We start from the raw sequence: 6,746 nt of genomic DNA on the forward strand, positions 1-6,746 counted from the left end.
CTCCTCCGAGTCTCAGCCCGCACGGCCCAACCTGTCTGCGGTCTGTCCCCACTGCCCTGCAGCTGGCACAGCGGGGCCGCCAGCCACGGGCGGGGCCCAGTTCCTGCTGCTAACAAGGTGGACCGCGGTCTTCAAGCCGTGTCGGAATTTTGATTCTGTAAGTTACAAGCATTCACAAGCTCTGAAAGTGGGTCCCAAACCCAGGTAAAAAGTGTCCCTACTGAGAGCTGACAGAGAGCCCGGGGTTGCCCCCCTCCTTCTGCCCATCCCCGCCTGCCCGCATCCACCAGCACCCCGGGAAGTCGCCCTCCATGCTCCCAACGCGCCCAGGCGTTCCCGCCATTGTCCAAATGACAAGACGCCCCCCAAATCCCCACAAGTCAAGCTCATGTGAAAGCTCTTTGTGCCACTTTCCTGGACACACACGCAGAGCCTCGTCTCTGGCTGGGCTGCCGTCATTGGCTTCCCTGCCCAGCTCCTCAGAGGGGGGAGCCGTCTGTGGCTTTGAAGGAGGGGCTCAGGAGATAGTAAACACGGGAAGGGAAGAACGAAAAAATAAAACACTGTGACTGGGAGAAACCTGGCAGGTGATATGAGTGGTGAGTTGCACTACAGTCAGTAATTACCCCTTTTTGGTCAGGAATCTGCAACCTATGTAGAAATTTTAAGGCATCTTTTTTTTTTTTTTGAGAATTCTTGTTCTCCTCTCCCCTAGACTCCCCAAACATGGAGAGAGTAGGTCCTGTGAGTACAGAAATTTTAACCAACGACCGTAAGGTAGGATGCAGTAATAAAAGCGGCTCTTTCTGAATTTCATTTTGAACGAAACATACAAAAACCCCAGCTTATAAAGTAAGGCAGGAGGGGAGAGGAAGCGTCTTACTAGTAAACGTGCTCACACACTCAGCGTCAGGTCTTCCAAATGCATCCACCTGGGGACCAAATGCCATGGCACACGGTGGTTCGACGAAGGTGCACCCCTGAGGGGGGCTGGGGGGAGGGGGTCCCTGAAGACTCTCTGCCCTGCTTCCTCCAACGACGTGGTGCTGTAGGACGTGCCAGCACAGAAGCGCCGGTTCGCCAGCTCCAGTCCCAGACACGTTCAGCGCCCCTTCTGGACTTGCACACAAGTGAACCCAAACACCACGCCTGGCCCATGCTCTGACCACAGGGGGCGAGAACCGTCCCCCGAAAACACAGTGGCCTCAGGACAGATCAGGAAACGTCCAGGTTGGTGGGAACAGACAATGCAGGGCTTATCTGAGAAAACCTCGCTGACATCTGACCTGTGTGACCCACGGGGCACCCTGACCAGTGCAGACGACAGACAGCGACTTCTGGGCTTGGGCACCGGGGGATCCATGGCCTGTCCCAAGTCCATATTTTGTAAAAGATCATAGAAAATTTATATCTAACTCTCAAAAAGCAAAACCCAGAGAAAAGTCTGTCATTCCCCACAGAATGATTTCTAGTGGAAATAATGAACAGCGGGCTCGCAAACGGGAGGAGAGGCTGGGCAGCCTCCACGCCACTTTCTACGACGTGCGCCAGCTTGTGCCGACAAACCCTTCCTGGGGAAGCGTCCGCGGGGACAGGGCACCGCTGATGCCCAGAGGGCCCAGCAGGCCCGGCCTGGAGAACGTGCGTTCGCGCACACCGCCGCGCAGACCTCAATAAACCCCATTCAGCCGTCACTGCAGGCTGGCCTCGGCCCAGAGGGCTGTGCCTGGTACCCAGCCACCCTGGCGTCACACGTCCAGAGGGAAGGAGCAGAGGTGGAAGGAGGTGAGCAGGCCGTCTCTGGGCTGAGAACACGCGAGTCAAAGGCGGGCCTCGTGGGTGTGTGTGTGTGTGGGGGGGGTGTCTGGGCGTCTAGGGGGCGTGTCCCACCCTGGGAAACCGACCAAGACACTGAGTGTCCCCCGAGGGAGTTTCCTAGTCCTCTGCAAAGTCCCTGACAATCAGCAAAATAGGAAAGATTCCTACAGCATAAACACACACGTCACCTCTAGAGGGGTGGGGGAGAGGAAATGCCGAGCCCCCGGGGACGCCCGGCTTCAGCAAAGAGCCGCCCGCTGCAGGGGCCCCCCAAGTGCCCGGGGTGGGGAAGTCTGATCTGCGGACGGGGTAAAGCAGCAGAGGCCACGCAGCCTGGAACTACCCGACGTCACACGATAAACACCGTTCTTCCCACCTTGAGGCTGAAAAGTGGTAACGACGTGGAAAATGCACTTTAGGACGTCAGTCACTGACCCCCCTCAACCCCCCCTTTTACGGAAAAACAATTCCTAAGTCACATTTACCGTTCAGGCAAGAAGGGCTTCGGGTCAGGAGTGGAGATGGCTCATGGCTGGCCTGTCCTGCCAGTGGCTGCCCTGCATCTGGGCCACCGTCTCACCAGGACAAACATGCCAGGCCCTGGGACAGTCCAGGCCCAGAACATGACTCCTGTGACCGCCCAAGACATACCTGGAACCACTCTGCACCCTGTATTCACAGCAGCCTGACGGGGAGAGAGCGCCCAGGCCCACTGCGAGGGTGAGAGCCTGAGCTGAGAAAAGCAGATCTGACCAGAGGCCACTGTCCCCAGAGACGCGCTGAGCCTCGTCCGGGCTCCTGCCGTGCCCGCGGCGTGGCCCTTGCTGCCCCGCTCAGACGCCTGGCGGTCCGGCTCCGGCTGGGCCTCAGCAAAACGCGCAGGCGGGAGGCTCTGGGTCCTGCCCCTCCCGAGCCAGCCTCCCGGGAAGGAAGTCCTGCTGGTCCCGCACCAGAAACATATTCTTTTGTTGTTACTTGTTTATAAAGCGCTTCAGCCACTTAAAGAAAATCTGCTCATGGCACAATTTGCCTCAAATCGATTCCAAGTTGTAGAAGGGTTTTTCAACAGAAAAAAAATTATAATTGAAAAATACAAGGAAGCAGGAATGGATCGGAAATGGAGGTGGGAACGTGGGCCGCCCAGGCGCGGGGGCAGCGTGGCCCCTCCACCCTGGCCCTGTGCCTCGTTTGCCTGGATGGAGGGCAGCTGGGCCAGACAGGACACGGGGAACACACAGGGGAGGGGCTCACGGAGGACGCCAGACGGCGGGGAGGGGGGTTGCCGGGGAGAAGGCAAAACAAAGCGGCAGGATCACAGCCCCGAAGAGGTGAAGAGGCTGCGTTCACAACAGCAGGACACAATCAGAACATCTGGAGGACAAGGAAATGCTCGTACGAGTTTTAAAAAGAGGAGAAACAAAAGTTCAATAAAGGGTGGAAGGAGAAACTTGAGAAAAGCAGAAAGCAGAAAAGAGAAAGGGACGGACAGAGGAAGAACAAGGTGGGAAAAGAAGACGAGTACGCAGGGGGAGAGAACGTCACAGAAGAAGATAACTTCCTAGAAATGCAGTAAGCGAGTCTTCAGATCCAAAGGGTCCCATTAAACGTCCAGCCCCCTCCTAGGCACCCCGCTGAGACGGGGCCGGTGCTGCGGATGCCGGAGACCCAAGCCCCCCCCCCCCACCGCTCCCAGGGGGACACACCACGTACAAAAGGGCCAGGATCACAGGAGCAACAGACTTCTTAACAGACACACTCCAAGCCAGAAAGCGACATCAGTTCTGAGCAAAAACGTTTCCAACCTAGAACTCTCTACCCAGGATAAACATCTACCTAGTGTGAATGGAGAATAATGATAATTTTCAGGTGTGGAAGTTTTTATTAAAAATTTGCCTCTCCTGTCCCCTTCCTCAGGACTAGAAGATGTTGTCCAATAAAAGGAAGGAGCAGATCAGGAAAGGGAAGACTGGGGAGATGGGAGAGAGGGGATGCCCAGGATGGTGTGGAAGATGATCCCAGGGTCAGAGGCGCCCCCCGCACCTCGGGGCCAGGTGGGAGGAGGCCTGGGTCCCGGGTGATGATGTAAATGGGAAGGATGTGCCAGTCGTCCCAGGTACCAGGAGACCTAACCAAACAGAGAAGGGGCCACTGTAACTCCCGGGAGCGCAGGCCGGTGAGAGGCTCAGCAGCGTAGCCGTCACACAGCCGCACTGAGGCCATCGACCAACACTTCTGATGTGACCTCGCCGGGCTGATGGGGTGGGAGGAAAAGCCAAGTCCTCTATCCCACAGGAAGTCAGTGTACGATGCTCTGAAACTGAGACACCAGAAGGTGAGTGGGTACCGAGGGCCGTGAGGACAGGCTGGGCGTGGCCAGGGGCTGTTCTGTCATCACCAGCCCTGCAGGATCTTCTGCCTTCTTAGATCACGTGCACATTTTACTTTGATATGAATAAACCTTTAAAAAACACGAATGAAATCAGTACCACCTCTCTCCCTGTGGGCACCTGCGAACGCGCAGCCCAGCCGTTCTACCCGCTCTGCTGGAGAAGAACCTCAGTCTCCCATCTGCAAAGTGGGGACGGCAAGGCTGTGACACCACACAGCCACACCACACAGGACCACTGTGGAGCTGAACGGATGTACTGAGCTCCCAGCCCACTGCACAGGTCTGGCGTGTACGTCAGAAACAGCTCTATTTTTTTTTTTTTTCGCGGTACGCGGGCCTCTCACCGCTGTGGCCTCTCCCGTTGCAGAGCACAGGCTCCGGACGCGCAGGCTCAGCGGCCATGGCTCACGGGCCCAGCCGCTCCGCGGCACGTGGGATCTTCCCGGACCGGGGCACGAACCCGCGTCCCCTGCATCGGCAGGCGGACTCTCAACCACTGCGCCACCAGGGAAGCCCTTAGGTTTTCTTTAATATCGCTAAGAAATCTTTTATAGTTTTTTTTTTTTTCTTTTTTTTTTTGCGGTACGCGGGCCTCTCACCGTTGTGGCCTCTCCCGTTGCAGAGCACAGGCTCCGGACGCGCAGGCTCAGCGGCCACGGCTCACGGGCCCAGCCGCTCCGCGGCAAGTGGGATCTTCCCGGACCGGGGCACGAACCCGCGTCCCCTGCACCGGCAGGCGGACCCTTAACCACTGCCCCCAGGGAAGCCCCGGCTCTATTTTTATCACTGTTCTTAACATCTTGTGGCTCACGACCCTAACAAGTGTATTTTAACCAAAATAATCAAACCTGAGGGTTTCACGCCTCAGCACGGACTGTTTAGACACTTCAGAGAGGCGATTTCAGACCCAGGAGACTAAGAAACTGGAAAGAGCTGCTGGCCCTCGGTGGGGCACTGGTCAATCAAATACAGGCCACGTCAGACAGTCCACTGTGCAGCCACGCGCGATGCAGTGACACAGAAGGGAGCCCGAGACACAGAGGGACAGGAGAAAAAGCAAGCTGCAGGACATTCTGAGCTCCGAGGGACCTTTCTGGGGAGGGGCCACAAGTACTCACACCCGTCAGACAAGCTCTCGGGCATGTTCAGAGAAGATGCACCTGCAAACGTGGACTTCTCTCCAAGAATGTCACTGCACGGTTTTTATTTTCTGAAACATTTCAATTTTGTAGAGTGCAAGTGTATTGTCATATTTCTGTAATCCGGGGGAAAATAAAGGGAAAGAGAGGCCAGTCTCTTAAGAACACCTGTGCTCACTAAGAGACACTCAGTGCTGTGAAGTCCCGGGACACTATTTGAAAAGGTTAACTCATTTATGAAACACACCTTGTCCCAGTGAGAACAATAAGCGAACAGGCCTGAGCCCAGAAGTACCAGGTGCATCTCCCTCTGAGGAGAGGGCAGATCCGGGCGGGGGGCCCATGCCTCCCTCACGTCTTCCTCCAGGCTCTGCCTGCTTCCGGAAACCCAGAGCCGCAATCTGGAAAGGAAGGGCTCTCGGCGGCAGGGCACCAGGCCGGGCCTCGCCCAGAAGGCACACCCAGGAACACATTACATGGCACCCATCCCCCGAAGACGTGCCCGAGAGCAGGGAAACAGCTGCCCCAATGGACACGAGACTAAAGCACAAGCCCAGTCAACCTCCTCTCGACAATTTAAAGCCCAAAACACCCTGGCACGGATGCAGGCAGAAGGAAACTATAAAGGACACGGAGGGCCGCACCTTTCTGTGTAGATGAACCAATTTTTATTTCTCCCAAGTTTTCAGATGGGGAAAGGGACCAGGTGGGTGTGAGTGGGGCTGCTGGGTGCGAGGGCCACCGGTGCAGATACAGGTGCGGGACCCACTGACGGCGGGTCTCCCAGACCAGCCAGGCAGGGCTCCCCACTGTGCAGGCACCTTCCTCTCTGGGTCACTCGGGGGAACTGAGGCAACGCTGCAGCTGGAAACTTCGCAACAGAATAAATCACTCTCCAGGAAGGATCCAAAGTTTGCCGGAAACACAAAGACCTTCCAACAGCCAACTCGAAAACCTCCCAACTCAAGGCACTTAACACTGCAAAGCGAGTTAGGACTGAATCTCGCGCAGCAGTGAAGCAGGACTGGGCTGGAAGGTCATGGTTAAAAGTGGTTTAGGTTCTGAGGTTGGTTGCTTAATTTTTATTTCCTACAGGGTTCCGCTAACCTTGGCCAAATTCCACAAAACAAATTACTTTTGGTTTTGATCTCTATATTACAAAAATTAAGAAATGCCTTCCTCAAGAAATAGCTTCTAAAAACTTAGTATAAATTAGCTGCTCCCTTTCTCCGGTTGAATCTCAGCATTTTTCTTAACAAAAGAGAGTTCATTCATTTCCTGGGTGGAGGACTTCAGTGCAAGGAAAAAACCCCGCAGAACCCGCCCCCGCCCCCGCCCGGCCACCTGGGGAAGGAGGGAGGGGCGGGTCAGCAGGGAGGGCGGGGCCGCTCCTACAGGTG

At 56.0% G+C, this 6,746-nt stretch overlaps 1 protein-coding gene across 1 annotated transcript in view; it reads right to left on the reverse strand.

Moving 5' to 3' along the window:
• Positions 1 to 6,746, reverse strand: part of FOXK1 (forkhead box K1) — a 22,410-nt gene that overhangs the window by 9,567 nt on the left and 6,097 nt on the right. The window lies entirely within an intron of this gene.

Source organism: Neophocaena asiaeorientalis, unplaced genomic scaffold, assembly GCF_003031525.2.
Source record: "Neophocaena asiaeorientalis asiaeorientalis breed wild unplaced genomic scaffold, Neophocaena_asiaeorientalis_V1.1 scaffold223, whole genome shotgun sequence".
Lineage (NCBI taxonomy): Eukaryota > Metazoa > Chordata > Mammalia > Artiodactyla > Phocoenidae > Neophocaena > Neophocaena asiaeorientalis.